The 17518-nt window shown below is 32.9% G+C and overlaps 1 protein-coding gene across 7 annotated transcripts in view; it reads left to right on the forward strand.

Annotated features, from left to right (window-relative positions):
* The window catches only part of TRPS1 (transcriptional repressor GATA binding 1), a 239671-nt gene that overhangs the window by 78160 nt on the left and 143993 nt on the right, over nucleotides 1-17518 (forward strand). The window lies entirely within an intron of this gene.

Consider the following 17518-nt stretch of genomic DNA (forward strand, 5'->3'; position numbering starts at 1 on the left):
AAAGTCGCTCATGTGTGTTTGTGTGTAATGTACACTTGGTACAGTGTTAGGCAGTCACTTGTTTGTCTTTGCTCTTAGCTCAGATTGAATGTTGGTTCATCATTTCTGGTGATTATGCAAAACAACAAGGCTGCATTTGGAGAAGGGAGGTTTGGAATCCCAGAAGGATGCACATCTGTTACATTAAAATAACTTAATGACTTTTAAATTTTAAGGGGGTATCACAGTATCTGGTTAATAAGAAATTTAGCAGAGATTTAAGTCACTAAGAATATAATGCTCTTGGTGAGATGTTAATACAAAAATATAGTGTTTTTTTAAACTTACAGTATAATTATGTACTAATGGCAATGCTTGTTTAGTTTGCCAAGAAGAGGAGAAAAAAATGAGAAAAGCCTAAATGTGAATTGTGTGAAGAGCATCCAAAGAAGAGTACCTTGCACTTTATATTATCAGGATCTTCTAGAGAGAAAGACAGCACCATGTGGATAGAGAAAACCAAACCAGATCCTCAATTGCTGTCTTCATGCTGTATAGAGTCAGCACTGTTAAGAAATCTTTTAGCTTTTGAAACTTCACGTGCTGCCAATAAGTGATACTTGCTTTTTGCCTAAGGCATCACCTCTTTGACATTTCACCTTCACTCTGTTAAAAGTTTTGAGCTTTATGGATGATTTTGAAGCTTTGTTCCTGCGTAGAAGGTAGGATCAGAAACTAACTAACTTTTACAAAAGACTCAGTTAGGAGTTCAGTCAACCCAGTGCTTTGACCCGTGGGTCAGAGACTGGTGAGGTCTCTCTGGATGTATACTGGGGAGAAAAATTGCTCTTCCCGATGTCTGCTTGGCTTCTCTGTTCTCATTTCCTGCAGATTCCCTGAAGCCTGTCTGTGCTTCTCAGGTATTCTCTAGTGGAGTTGAAAAACGCCCCTTAGAGGGGCACAGTTAATTATAAAAGCTGTTACCTTTCCCATCTGTAGTCATGCCCTGGAGCAAGAGAAAGGCTTGAATACAGAAGAGGGAATGCCCGCTGTACACTGAGAAACAGAGACTTTCCTGCAGGGAAGGGCAAGTTTATTAAGAGTAACTTTGGAAAGAAGAGAAATAGTTCCTGTGCCTTTCAAGATGGGGTTCTCAGGGAGCTTCCTTCAAATACATATGTACGGAATTGCATTTTTATAATTGTAAATGCTCTTCATTTTCTTAGCATGTCAGTACTTTTCTGGTCTCAGTGACTCATGGCTTCTGGTTAAAAGGCAGGAATGAAATGTTCTACATTGCACTGATTTCATACTGCATCTTGTGATTGTGAGTACTTGGTTGCCTTACATTGGTATCACAAGAGCCCTGTTTCCTTCTTTTTTCCATTTAAAATTTTTTTCATCCCTGACATCTTTATTTGATGCCAAATTGTTTTGACTCTATTAGACTGTTACTGGAATATTACCTTTTCTGTCACCGTTTGTATACTCATAGAATTTGAAATGACAAGTAATTAAGCAGTGATATCAAAAACCTGAGCACAGTAGTTAAAATTTTTTGAGCATTCTGAGTATGATAATGGTTTTCTTAAAAAAGGTTTATCTTAATTATTCTACTTCCTTAATTCTCTGACTTCAAGTCTATATTGCATCATTTCAACTGTCTTTTCAGTTCCTCTACTTAGCTGCTGAAGTAGGAAATCTTCAGTGCTCTCCTGAGCCATGTTCTACAATGAGTAACCAAATTCCTAACCCTATGATTTATTATCTTACTAAGTTCCAGAGAGCTGACAAAATTATATATTAGTTATACACACACACACACACACACACACACATATATTTTTAGAAAGAGCCTTGAATCATTCTTCTGTGATTTTAGTAAAATTTGAATGTTTAAAGTTCATATTTTGTCTTTTAATAATGCTTTTGGAAACCACCAATTGTATTGGCTATTCGGAATAGGGAGGGTAGCCAGTTTGTTTGTTTTTTTGTGCCACATTAAGTGAATATAAGATTTTTGATGTGTACATTGCATATCTTAGCTGATGAACTTTTTAAGACAACTAAACTAATTAAGAAGCAGTGCCCATTCTGACTGTGAATTTGACAAAAATTCTACTTGGTGGTAGAAATTGGTATTCCCAAGTTACCATAGCAAATGCACACTTCTCAATTTATTATCCTGCCATCAGTAAGAAAAGACCCCAGCAGAATTTTGCCATCCTGTTTATGAAAGGCCAAAACAATGTACTTTAATCTTGTGGTTGTAATGGTCTAGTTATTAGTGAATGTGTGCTGTAATAATTTATAAATATACAATAGAAATCTACAAATATAATTTATGTGTTTTGAATAAAAATACAGTAGTCTGTAAAAATATATACCTACAGAATGGATATTCATATTTGAGTTTAAACAGTAGAATGGAACTTGAAATTAACTATCTTGCTGTTTAGCATGTTTATTTAGAAATAGTAAGCATTTAAGAAATGGAGGATATCGGGTTTTAAAAATGAACTTTTTATTAAATAGTGAATTCAACATAGCATTAACAGAGCAAGTATATTGTTAATAATAAATACATTAATACATAGTTTCTAATACTAACGGTAAAAAAAGAAATGGTAATCATCTTTAAATACTGTAGAGTGGTATCAAGAATTAAGTAGGGGAAATTTGTCCAACAGAAAGTGTTGATTTTAAACCATTCAACACTATGCTGGTAAATAATGGAAACATTTTAAAGGGCTAGGCTAAATGTAATTAGGGTTGTATCACAAAGCACATAATTATAATGTTGATTTCAGAATATCAGTCTTACTAATACATGGTTTTTTAGTGGTTTTAATGATGCACGTTTGCTGTTCTCCTTAAAGTGAGGAAGGAAATATAAAAATCACAAGAATAGCTAAAATTTCAAAATGCTGTCTTCATTAGTGTTAGTAGTTTTCTTTTTTTTCCCCTAGGCTTTAAGTTTTGCATTCAGTGGCAGATCATTTATGTATATTTTCATTTAGTGAATGTCTACATTTTCCCTTGTTTATTAGTATGAAATTGATCTTGTTTTTAAGAATTTTAAGTTGTGTATGTCACCTACGTAGACCATTATGCTTTGAATCTGACAAAGGGTTAAGCTTTAGTTTATAAAATACTTTCGGAAAATCAGATTTTTTGTTGCATATTAACTGCACAATAGTTCTATAAAATCACTGGGTATTTTCTTTTTTTTAGTTGGAATAACTATTAAAGCTTTTGGAATCTTTGCTATAAATAGTCAAAGTTTATATGAAAACTTTAATTTATACTCCTAAAATTTCTAGAATAGAAGTTTTATAAAACATGAACAAATTCTGGAAAATGGTCACCAAAATTTTTATTTTGAAATTATTTTGAAAACTCAGAGTTTTATTAGTCACTCTGTGAAGAGATTAACATATTTAACATTGCTTGTGCTAAAAACGTAACCCCATTAATTTTATATATTCCAATAGATGTTTCTTTATCATTTTAAAATAAATTTGTGTAGTTAGGACTCATGTACAGTTCTGTGCCTTTTGTTTGACCAGTTTCTTCTATAATGTAGATTTACAAAAAAGTATCTATTTATGTATTTATTTTTTAGATTAAACTTTTATGCAGAGTCAACTGTATTCTAGATTCATTTTTATAATGGGATTTTTAGATTAGATTTTATAGTTCAGAAAGCTTTAACTTTTACCTGGTAACCACATTAGTAGGGACCCAAAATAAGTCATTAAATTTTACAAAGGTTTTGCCTGTATCACATATATTTTTCATATGTTAATAAAATGCAGAAGTATAATTAAGTTTAGCAGGTAACGCTGTAGGGGGAGCTTATGGCAAATCAACGTTCAGGTAAACTCCTCGGTGTTATTTGTCAAAACAGAATGTCATAGATTACTCATAGGCTCAAATTCTTCCATAGATTCAAACGCCGTAGACATCAGACCACTTATTTCATACACCAAGGGGAAAGATAATTCTCTTTGAGATTAGTTTTGGTTTCCAGTGTAAATTTATTTAGGAAGGTTTGCCAGTTTTAACATCTACATTTTACACTGCTTGGTTTCAGCGGAGATGTTCAGCCCTGGGCCTGTGGGAGTAGAGTTCCAAGTTGAACCTCTGACAATCAAAGGAAGGGCCTCCCAGGATCTCCATTCATCTGTCGCTTAGAGAGGATCATACTGCCTGCCATCCTCACAGGAGTGTTGTGCAGCTTAGTTAATTAACGTTTGTCAGCCATTTGAGATCCTCAGATGCAGAGTGCTAGATAAGTGGAAGTAGTCTGATTATTTGTTCATTTTGTAAATGTGATACCAGGACAGTACAATGCAAATGTTATTTCCCCCTTTCTTTAGCGGTGTTAAATTTATAGTTTAAAGATTGTTGATACCAGACAGTCTATTGAGATGCAAAAATGTTCTTTTGGGGACAGTCCATTGGCAGCCAAACAGACGTTCAAACAAGTGACAATGTTGAATGCCTTTACAACCACTGACAGAAGACTGCAGGAGTGTTTTTTTTTTTTTTTTTAACTAAAGTTGATCTGAAGTGAAAAGTGATATCCATTATTTTGCTTCATATTTAATTAAAATAAAAACAGAATTTCAGTTATCATATAGGTATACCATATTGACTTAACATAATGTTTGTGTACATAACTGTGTTCTTCATTGTATTTGAACTTTTTACATGTGCAAATACCAAAGAGATCAGACTGTATCAGGAAAAAGAAGCATGTACCTCTCTAATCAGTAGCTATGAAGCAGTGATTCTAGACCCTGCTAATAAAGTTTCTCTTTAGGTAGTAGTTGAATATTTTATTTGCCCAAGAAAAAGAAAATGATTAAAAATTATTGATTATATCCAGAGATTAACAATTCTTGTACATCTCTGTGCTTCCTTAATTTGGCGGAATTTGTGTATTTGTGTTGTCATCTATTGGGAAATGATATGATTTAATCTCGAAAGATTTTAGTTTTTATTTAAAAATATAGTCCATACATTGAATTCATTATATATAATAGTCAACATGATCATTTAATTGTTTTTACTACTTAAAATTTAAATATTTTGTCTTCACTATTCATCTTTTACATTGATATACCATTTTTGGTGGTAGAAAACAACTAAAACCAATTTGATATGTATGTAAGTTTGGTTTTATTAGTTTGACTAATGAGATTTTCAAGTAATCTAATTTCTGTTTTATAAGTCAGCTCCATTAGCTCAAACATTTTTTTAAAGCACTTAAAAAATAAAATAAAACATTCTTTTATAACCTAGAGGTCTGGCATCATTTTGCTGGCCCAGGTTTCTAAGGCAGAGAAAGCAGATGTATCTTAATCAATTGAGCTGTAGGTTTTTAGTCACTGTGCAATGGTATCGTTTAGTACAGTATCTGTTAATTATTTCCTGTATAACTATCTTTTGCTCAGCTTCTTTTTATTCTGCAGACTTCATGAGCCAGGCCCCCACAGGAACCCACTGTTGAGTGTTCTTAGATGTTGAAAGTGAAGAGTATGCAGAAGGTGGCCTGTTTCAGGAGCACAGGTGCAGAATGACTTAAAAGTATGTCGGCCATGAGTAACATAGTCTTGATGTGAATCTAGTTTTTCTAGCCTCGCCCAGTCTGATGGATGGATTTGACAGATGTGTTGATTACCTAAAGTGCCACAAAGTTTTTTTATCTTGGATTTTTGTCGATTTTGTTTATTCCCACCAAACAAGTAAATATTATCTCTGTTGTTGTGTTCTTTTATTCTGCCTTCCCTTAAACTCTCTTTGTTCAAGAGCTTTCATTAAGTGTTATGGCAAGGCCATTGATTACTAGGCTGGTCTACTAATTAACTCAAGAAAGCTTGGCAAGCTGAGTACTACTGTATCTAGTTATGTTATTAGTTCAAGGAGATGCAACGCATTCCAGTGAAGTTTAAAGAGCCTCTTTCTTTTATTTTAGAGAAGCAATGTCATTTATAGACTTCCATAATTAGCTATAATTTATAAATAAAAGACTTGAATATGACTATTTTGGAAAAATTCAACTATCTTTTATAGTGTATTTTGTTTATATTGTTATTGGTGGTTAGAAAAGAGGCAAAAGAATCTTAGTTTTGTTTTCCTAAGGACAGGACACATGATAAGTTGGTTGTTTGGCATCATTATTCATGTCGTAATGATCAAATGCCTCTCAAATTTACATGTTAACTTGCTTCCTTAGAAAGGTAGTTTCTCAAGTTTAAAGATTTAATTTTGTCATATTAATTGGAAAAAAAAGAGAAACTATATTATATCATGGAAATTTACCTATATGAAACATATAGGGAAATGATTAACCAGAAAATGCTAACGATATACAGTATAGATATATTTTTAAGAGGCAAAATACACTTTATAATTTTGCTAATGCTTCTAAAAAAGATGGATAGTGAATATGAATGAAACTTTTGTGAGAATTAGGATACAAATTTAAAGATTTTAAAAATAGGTTTTGGTAAAAACAGTATTTTGTATGGAGAAAGTGATACGATCCAGGACAATGTGATTTATTGAAATGCATTGTCTGTAGTGTTATATTCAGCTAAAATTTTGTATTCAAGATTTATAGTAGATCATGAAGAAAAAGTCTTGTGGAGAAAAGGCCCATAAAATAATCTGTTCTCTGGGAATGAACTTTCTGAATTTAGCTGATATAGATAGGGTATCACTACTTAACTAATTTGAATTCTTCATGATTTAGACAAAGCCTGGCAAAATTACTTTAGAACAATTGCACAGGAAAACATTCAAAAATAAAGTATTTGGTTAAAATAGATATTTATAGTTGATTGCCAAGTAATTTAGTATTTCAATTCCTAGTATTAATTTCAATTCCTAGGATTTTTCCACCTTTTCATTAATTTATTACCAGGTAAACTCCTTTCATCCTCACTGAAACTCTTTGAGGTTGAAACTATTATTATCCTTTTTATTTAAAAGAGGAAACTGAGGCAGAGAGATTAATTTGCCCAAGGTCACATTGCTTGTGATGGCAGAGATGAAATTCTGATGCTGGTGATCTGGCTCCAGAGTGCCTGCTTGTAATCATTGCACGGCCTCCTATGGAGAACCATTTTTTGTTTAATAAATGCTTGGATGACTTTCTACAATTTCAGAATTAATTTGTGTCTTCTGAACATACACATTATTATGTGTGCATGTACAAAACAGAAAAATAGCTTTTGATGTAGTGGAAAGTGCACTGGATTGGAGAAAGGAGATTTTGTGTTCTAGACTCACTTACGATTAACTAGCCATGTTACCCTGGGTGAGTCACTTAATCCTTATGCACTGTTTTCTGCTTTGGACAATTATAGAGTTTGAAGTGTTCAATTACTCAGATCTCTTTAAAATTGCAAATCTAGGACCAAATAAATTTTCTGTCAGACTTTAAACATTGAGATCTATGAATTGATACCTGAGGCAACTTTAAGATAAAAATCTTATATCTTAGAGATTCAAAGAGATATCATATATTTGAATTATAAGTTTTTAAATATGATTTGTTTCTAGTGGCTGAGAACCCATAAATTATAAACAGCTGTCATACATACAGTGAAACCTTCAAAAATATTCTTTGAGCTTATCTTGCATAAGAGAGCTCATTCTTTGAAATGAACTTTGTTACAAATAGTCCTGTTGTTAAGTGGCTGCTTATGAAGAGAGATAAAGGAAAGTATGCACAATGAGAAATAAAATAATTCTGGTAAGAAGGTGACATGCTTAAAGTCTATATTTCCTCAGTTTCTTGGCATTGAAGATGCCTGTTTTGTTCACAGTCAGATGTTCAAATCAGAATTTTGTATGCAGAAACTAATTTTAGTAGGTGGGGTGCAAATGTCTTATGAGTCCATGAATAGACTCTAATCCCAGCTGTTTCATTACAATTATAAAAATAAAATTGGCTGTGAATCATTCAAACTCTTTTTAATGGATGTGAATAATTCAGTTTCATCCCACTAAAGTCTTAAAACTATAAACCTATCTTAGTTCTTTATGTTCCTTCAGAGTTAATATCTCATTATTCATATATGAATTATTTGAAGTATGGGTGGTCATGATGAAAGTGACCATATTTCTACTTCGCTTGTATGGGTTTCAGGAGAGGAGGTGGCCTCTAGGGTAAGGCTGGGGGGATGAAGGAGAGAAAGAAATTGGGAAGAGAAAAAAATGTTAAATTAGTATTTCTTGGCATTTTCTTTCTCATTAAAATATATGTTCATTATAGACATTTTAGAAAATACAAATAAGCAAAAATAAAAAGAAAATGAGTGCTAAACATTTTTAATATAGCCTTTTCTGGACACATACACATGCATACAACACACACATAGACATGCACATACAAGCATAGATTTATATATTATTAAATAACCTTAAATTTTACTTTATAATAAATTATAGAAATTATTCCATATCAGTGTATATTTTTCTACATCATATTTATTGACTTCATGGTATTTAATTATACGTTGTACTAGTTGCCCTAGGAAAGTTGTTTATTGATTCCTTATTGTCTAACATTTAAGTTATTTCTAATTTTCGCTATTATAAATAGGGACACATTGAATATCTTTGTAGGTAAATAATTATATCTTACTTGCAATTTTAAATTGTTACAATTGGTGTCCCTATAATCAGGTTCCTCTGTGGAATGACATAGTAGTGAAGTTTATTGGCAAATATAGGTCACTTACCAGGTCATGCACATATACTTCTGGGAAACAGGAAAACAGTATCATTTCTTGACTTTCAGTAGTTAGAATTGTCTCACAGTGATAGTTAAAAAATAGAAACCCTCACATTTTCTTTAAACATTATTATAGGGGAAAAAGTTACTAAGATGGTTTGAGCAAGTTGCATTTCTGAAGCACCAACAGAGAATGTCAGTCATCTATTTTACTTTTATTGTTGAAAGTTAGATTCTTTAGTCACCTTGGCATTAAAAAATTATTTCAATGTTGTGATGTACTGAAATAAGTCTTATAAGGTTATACATATGTGGAGATTCAACTGTCTCCAAAAAGTTTCGTAAAATTAACATGTAAAGTTTCTTAAAGTTAATGTGTTTCGGTGAAATTGATGCCAGCGGCTACTCAGTGAAATGTGTGACACACAAACTCAATTTTGAAATATTTACATTCATTTTAATTTGCTCATGGCTATTTACACAGTTTATTGTAGGAATGAAAATCAGATGTTAAGGGGAAGTGTGGAAAACCATTCTATAATCCATCTCCTTTCAGATGCTTTTCTAAGCATCACAATGCTATATGCAAAGTCCTTTCATAAGAATAGATATTTCTTATATTTTATAGTTCATGAAATTTCAACAAAATACACTTAGGTTTGTGGAGTCTGAATGCATATTTGCATGTGTCTGAATTTAAATATATTAATACTCAGGTAGGTTTAGGATTTATTTGCAAGAAGCAATGGGCATTAGACCAAACTAACCTAGGCTCAGACTTGAAAGAAATAGAAATCCAAAAAGTAAAGGATAATTTTGTAGTATTTTTTCCTGATATTCTTGTCTCTAACTTTTCTTGTTATTTAACAAATACTAATTTAGCACCTATAGCTTTCAGAAATCATGGAAGACCTTATAAAAGGTATGGAGATAAGTAGATCAAGGTTTCTGTCCTCATGTAATATACAATCTGGTATAGGTGGTAAGACAGGTTTACTGACAGCCATAGTACAAATAAGACTTCCATAAAAGAGCCGAGGGGAGAGGAGAGTGACTATGGGTGCTTAAAGAGGAACAAATTACATTCAGCTGAGAGAACAAAGTTAGTTGTCCGAAAGGTTTCTTTGAGATGGGTTTTGAAAAAAATGAGTAGGCTTTTAGCAGATGAATATGACAGCAGAGGGAACCAGCTGTATAGAGGAAACAATGTGGGATTAGCATGGGGCGTTTTCAGGATATAAGTCATAGAAAAGCTTGGTGGAAAGGTATGTGCAGTTATAGTTTGGGGAGCTGAGACTTGGCATATAGGTTAGAGAATTTCTTTAAATGCTTATTTGAAAAATTTTATCTCAGAATAAAATAGGGAACCATCCTAGCTTTTGGGGCCGGGGATAACTTGATCAAATCTTTAATAAGGTTAATGTGGCATTTTACATAAGGTGGCTTAGAAGGGAGATAGGTGAACAGGGTTGGGATGAGAAAGATTAATTAGTAGGCTAATCCTTTACACTATGAGTAACAACAGGGGAGTGTACACTAGGATAATGAAAATGGAAAGTATTCTGTAGGTATGCTAGATGTAGAGTCTTGAAGTGTTAGTGAAGTTTATATGTGCAGGTGACCAAAAGGGGGCTTTGAGTTTGGACAACTGGAAGAGGAGACTAAATAATAGCTAACATTTGATAAAAACTAATATGGGCCAGGCTCTGCTCTTTATCTGAAGTAATTTGATCCTCACAATAATTCCTTGACATAGATGCTATCTTGAATTCCATTTCACAGAAAGGAAATAGAGCCTAGAGATGCTAAGTCACTTGCCCAAAGTTGCCCAGCTGGTAAATAGCTGGGTCAAACTGGATTATGTCCAGGAAGTCTGACTTCAAACTTCATACTCTTTACTATATTTATTTTCAATGAATGGTAGTATCAGCGGAACTCTAGAGTGAACTGTTTGCTGAAGATAAAATAGTGAAACTGGTTTTATACTTGCCAAGTTTATAGGACATTCAGGTGAAAATATCTAATGGGTAGCTGGAAATGGCATCTTTCATAGGGAAGAGAGGGGTTGGAATGACTTCTAAATGAGATGACATTCATTTAATAATTGAATATATATTGAAAGTCTAGTTCAAAATATTTTAGGAGCAATATCAACATGGTCAAGCTGTGGACATTGACTCATTAAGTCTTTTGCAAACCAGTAGTGGAGATAATATTTAGTAAAATGATTATGGCATAAGAAAAGAAGTACAAACACATTTTGTAGTATTTTAGAAAAGAAAATGAACTCTTCTTAATTCAGTCATCAACAAAGGTATTTGGAAGAGGTTGCTTATCATTTTGTTCTTGAAAAGTAGTGTTTGGAAAGCTTAAGGAATAATTAAAGTGCACAAGTCTAAAGAGAATCTCAGTAGAAGGTGAGCTTTGTTACTCCAACTAAAAATTTGTATAGTCAGTGAGATCGCTCTGCAGAAAAGTTACTACTTGGACATTTGTGAGACCAAATTTTAAGATCCTCTGTGTATGTCAAATGTTTTCCTAATTGATGGGATTCAGAGATACCTCAGAATCATGCCTGCTTCAAATGTCTTATAACAGGATAAACCAAAAGGACAGAGTAAGTTTTAGAATAGAATATAGTTATTTAAATCAAAGTCTGAAATTAAAATGTGATAATTTCTTTCATTAGTGTAAATAAGCTTCAGAAAGTTTACTTTCTTTTAACATATGTACCTGTACATATATATATAGGGTATGTATTTGTAAATAGCTCTTATTCAGATATAAATTAAAAATAACTCTACTACTTAGGGTCATTACACACATATGATCAAATAAAAATGTACATGAAAAATTATGAATACCCATTTAAAAATGTATGCCATATGTACTATGCCTGTCTGATTCATTATGTGTAAGAGCTATCATATTTTAGTTTCATGATTGGTATTTTGATTTATTCACTAATCATGTCTTTTAGATTTAATCCAGTGGTTCATTTTCATGTCTTATTTAATGTCTTATTTTATTATTGAGAAGAAAAAAAAAATGCTTGCCTGTGATATGTCACCTGTTGTTTAATGGCCCAAACTGTTACATATCTTAATACTGTATCACATTAAGTCATTTTAAAAGCATTCTACTTTCCCATTTGTTTAAAATTCCTACAATCCCTGGGATATTGGTAGGGGGTTAATGGAAGCCTTGATTAAAATCTTCCAAGCTTTAAGGCTTTCAGTTCTTGTAAACAATTTGGATCTGAGAGACAGACCTATTTATGACTTTTTGCTAGTCTATTTACCCATTTAATGTTTAAAAAATTATAATTTGTTTTAGTTTTGTTGTAGTAAGTACAAATTAAAATGCCTCTTAAAAAAATCAACCACACTTCATTGTGTGATAATCACAGAATTTATGGTAGTTCTTTTGAAAATTCACTGAAGACATATAACCATTTTAAAAATAAAGAAGCTGTACCAATTTTCCATTATTTAAAATAAATCTTTCAAATTTTATATCTAGGCTGCTTTTAAGTAGTTTATGCAAACTTGTAGGACTATGAACTCTAATTAAAACATAATTAATATGCACTTGCTTTATAATATAATAGCTAATCAAACTATAGATGGATAAAAGTCTTAGAAATAGATAACAGCCACAATGCAATTGGTTTTTACACTTGGACTTACAAGCTTTGATCTATATGACCAGCCCAAGCTAGTCCAGTCTTTCTAAGGCTGGAGACATTAACTGCATAATATTCAGATTCAGTCAGAATTCTTGGTGGTTCTATTTTTAATGAACAAGAGTGCTGAGTTTCAAACGTGGTGGTTCTGGTTTGCTTGGGATTGAGTTGGCATGCCTTCAGTTTCCAGTCCTTATGATTTTAATGTATGAATTTCATTGCAGTGTTGGGGTTTGTGTGATATTCTTTGGGCTTGACGTTGAGGTCTGTCGAAATACGTGAGAGAGAGAGAGAGAGATTGATTGAGGTTTTTCCTCTAAAAGCAAGGGTCTTTTGGTCAAGTTTGAGACACAGTAGAGCAAAGGTATGAGAGAAACAACAAATACTAGATCTTATAATTTATGCATTTGCTGATTTTTCTCTAATAGATTGTGATCTCCCAAGAGAGAAAATTTGTGCCATTTTCATATTCCTGTTTCTCACTGGCCCTGTCATACTGCTTATCTCTAAGGAGGTCTAAAATCAATGTATTTTTAATTGAATAAAATTATAGGAGGAAAACCACATTTTAATTTCTATGTAAGACTGCCATATTGCCTGTATAATTTTTCTATCATTAATTAAATATAAAATGATTAATATTGGAATACTCTTTTTAGAACTGAAGGATTAGTAAATTATTTATGTTCAATTTTTTAAATAACCTTTAGAATATAATATTATTTAATGAGTTACTCTGGACAAAAACCAATCAATTATAGCAATTTTGTGTTCATAAAAAAATACAAAAATTTGAGCTTTTCTAGAACATTTTAAAATTTAATATTTTTTCTGAGTTATCTGGTAAAGCAGAAATTTCTTGAGGTTCACAGAATTTTTTGATACAGGACTCTAGAGAAGCAATCTGCCAGTGCTTTTCTAGGCTTTAAAAAGTTCCAATAAAACCTAAACGGTTTATCTTTTTTTTTTTGAATCATGAATCCAAAATTCATTTTCTTTATATAACTTTTTTTTAAAAACATTAACTCCAGATTTAATTTTGATGGAACTTAGTCTTTTGCATAGCTAAGGTTATTAGTTTATAGAGAACAATGCTGACCACTGTTGAATCTAAAATGTGAAGAAAGATTCATCATATTGATGTACTGCTCCCTTCTAAATAAGGGAAGCAATTTGGAATATTAGATACCGGGCTCAAGATAAGAGGAAATGTGTAATGGAATCGTTTATCCAGATCATTTTGTGACCAAATCAAAGAATCAACCCAGAGAGTGTGATACAAGGAAGAGAATGATATTAGTAGATGTTATTCCTTGATCCTGCAGCATCCTCTTGCTAGAGACAAATGTGGAGAGGAGAGTTTGAAAGCTTTTGTGAATTCAGGAATGCTTGTGATGTTTGTGCTACAAACCCCACCTCATCATCTTAATCTTCTTGCCCTGAAGAGAGGAATAAAAGTATAGGTTGTATTTGTTGAAACTGAAATCTATAAAGGCAGGGAACTCTTTTCTTCAAGTGCAGGTCTTGTTTAAATTTTTCTTGACCCGGTAGGAAAATAGTGGAGGGAAAGGGGGCGAAAACACTATAACTGTATGGAAATAAAGTTAGTGAATTATTCTGTTCTTCTTATCCCTGATGTTGGACCATGCCTACATTACAGTATCCCTCTAATACCAGATTCATTGCCTGCCAGCATTGGAATCCATGCAGATAGGAAGGATTCATGAAAAAATAATCAAAGTTAGGAAAGTCTTTTGCTTAGTCTTGTCTTACACAGTCACTTATTTTTGTCTGGGTAGTTTACAGGGATATAGCTTCTTCAGTCATCGAACTGTGATGTAGTAAAAGTCATTTGCAGGAAATGAAACTCCACTTAAAGGCTAATCTGATTAGCTTTAAAACATTTGTTCATCTTTTTATTCAGAATTTGTACGATGCCTATGGAAGACATATGGATTTAAATAGAACTTGGCTTACCATCTGCTGATAAGGGAAAGTGAGATGCTAAATCGGAGAGGCAGAAAAGTCTATTTTAGTAGAAGCTATTTTGATCTGAAATACTGTAGGCAATCTTACATAGTAGTTTAATTGGGATTATATTGCTGTGTGTTAGTGAAAGGAGTATATTTTCTGATATGGTTGAAGTTATATAATCATTAAATTTTTTTATCAGTTTAGAGATGTGGGGCTATGTGGAATTTTGATTCTGTTAATCATAGTTTTTTTCCTTAAAATAGACCTTTGTGGAAAACTTTTCTGATACATTTTTTTAGAGTAATGGTACATTTTATATCTCATACCAGAAATTAGAACATAAAACATCAACTCTCCACATAAATTAACTAGGAATAAATAACAAGTTATTCGATGCTCATTTGTTAATTATTTTCATGGTAAAGTATGTTTTAAAAATCCAACTTTGGGGAAAAGAAAAAGAAGAAGAAAAAGAGAATGTCCATTTTTTTGATAAAATGCTGATAGGTAATGCTGGAAAGTCTAAATTATACCATATTCATGTTTCAACTTGAAATTTTGAGAGTTTAGAGTGAGCCATTAAAAATGATATGATGAAAAATATATTATCTGAGTAATATATGTGCATATGCATATATATGTATGTACTTGTGTAGGTACATACTATTCAGATCAACCTTTACACAAGGTATATTTTTATTCATTCTTTCATAAAACATGTGTCTGGCATGTAATTTTTAGCTGGGGGAATACAAGGGTTAATACATGTTATTTGCCTTCTGGGAAGTACAGTAAAAGGTCTTCCTTTATGTCAAGAATTATTCCAGCCACCTTCACAGGCATCATCATCTCAGTTAATCCTCTGAACAACACTGTGATATTGGGCATTTGCAATTCAATTTTAATGAAGGCACTAAGGTATAGGAAAGTTAAGTAATAATTTGCCCGAAAATAACACAGCTGGTTTAAAACTCCCAGTATGGGAGGATTTAAACCATAGCCTCTTAGAACTAGAAGGTCACTGTGTTCAATTCTCTAATCCCTGCTACATCATGAATGCTGAAAGAGGATTTTGATTCTTCTGCACAGTCACCCTGAAAGAGCTGCAGGAAGTACAGGGAATCATATTAACATCGTGGCTGCATAGTGAGGACAGAAATGGACCAGGAATCACATGAGAAGTCCACATTGGTAATCAGAGATGCCTGGCATAAGGTCTCCTTCTCTGCCCAGATCATGTAGGTGTGACTTGGTGGGCGGTGCCTTTTGTGACAAGACTCCTTGCTTTCAGGTATCTTGAAGATTTTATGTTATCAAGCCATTTAGGACTTTTAAATCATTACACCAGTGTTTATTCCAAATTGTATTTCTTACATATGGCTTGAATACATACATCTGAATATATAGGAATGTTTGGTACTGGTATAGAGAGTAAAAATAATTTTTTAACATTTTATATTCATAACTAAACAACGTGTTTTTATTTCTCCACCATTACAAACAGTGTTGCCAAAGATATCTTGATTGCAGACCCTTATTTGTCCAAATTCCTGGAAGAGGAATTGCACTGTCAAAGAATAAACACCTGGAAATGTGGACAAGTAATGCCAGATTACTCTACCATTTCTAATATCAGCAAACGATTTGGAAAGTAACTGTGTCCATTCAGAATTTGGTTAGGTCTGGATGGCAATGAAAGTAGAAATGAAGAATCAGCATGTGGAAAAAATATGTCTGTAATGAGGAATTGGTGTACTGAGTTTTTCTGTTCATGTTGATGTATAATTCCCTTGATGGCATTTTTGGAATCACTTATTTTCAACATGTGGTGAATCTTTTTATCTATCTAGCTCTCTGTATTTGGAACAAGTATAGCTCAGGTACACCTGATGCATACAACTTGGTGTTAATCAGGCTTTCCTTTCAAAGGTATAAACTGCTGTAGTTGGTAAGAAATATTCAGGGGAAGAAGTATAAATTTTCTCAGACAAGTAAGATGTGTAGGGTGGTTTAGAATAAAAACCAGAGACATAAATGCTGCAAACATACAGATGATATTAGAGTGATTATTGCATATACCTTATCAGGTGTTGAAGCAAAGGAATTGTCTTAGTTTCTTGGAAAAAAAAAATTCTCTCCATTTTCCATCTTCTTTCTTTCCTTTCACAAAACAATTTGATAAAGTTATAGGTACTAATCCATTTTAATTATTTATCTGTTGAAAAAAATAATTTTCTAATTAAACTTCTAGACAAACTAAAAATGTATGATTATCGTAGATTTTATCATAACTTTTGTAACTGTCTTAAGTTTTTACAGATAGAGGGATAGAGTTGTCATTACTTAATGAAGAGTCACCATCCATATTTTGAAGAATGAATGGTAAAAGTGCTGAAATTCAGTTTTTCTTTCACTGTTTTCTGATTTCTGGAATGCTGCCATTTTCCACATTTTCTCTGCCCTTTAGAATGCCAGCTGGCTATTTAAAAGAAAGAAAGAAAGAAAGAAAAACAAAGGAAAGGAGAGTAGGAGGGAAGGAGGCAAAAACAACCATGAAAAACAGAAATCATGGCTCAGGTACCCTTGGCAATGCCCTTCCCTTAGTGCCAGATAGCCTGGAGCTCATTAGCCAGGTTCTTTCTGCTGTGTAGATGCTCAGGAGACCTGGGTCACTTCTGTTTTCTATTCCTCCAGCTGGCCTTGGGTGATAGGTCAAGTCTTCTCCTATTTTCTCCAGACTTGGAGGAGCTGTAGGGTAGCTTCTTTCCACAACTCTGACCACCCTGCCTTTGGGCAATCTGATTGATAACTTTATGACTTTATCTTGTTCTAACCAGGCCAGCCTGTCTGTAGATTGGTGGTTGTACAGAATCGTCTGTTACATGCAGCTTTTCTGATCAGCCACTTTCAATGAATGGGCAATAGGTAGACAAATAGTCTCTCTCTTCGTCTTTCTCCTCTCTGTGTTTCATTTTCAAACACATGCATTAGTACTAATGATGATATGGGTAGTTATACATAGCCATGAATCAGTACATGCAGCTTGCTTTAAAATAGGATTTGGCCATGAATTTACCAAAATCTATGCCATAGTATACGTTTCATAACTTATTTCATATAAGTTAACA

The sequence above is a fragment of the Microcebus murinus genome, chromosome 7, assembly GCF_040939455.1.
Source record: "Microcebus murinus isolate Inina chromosome 7, M.murinus_Inina_mat1.0, whole genome shotgun sequence".
NCBI classification, from domain to species: domain Eukaryota; kingdom Metazoa; phylum Chordata; class Mammalia; order Primates; family Cheirogaleidae; genus Microcebus; species Microcebus murinus.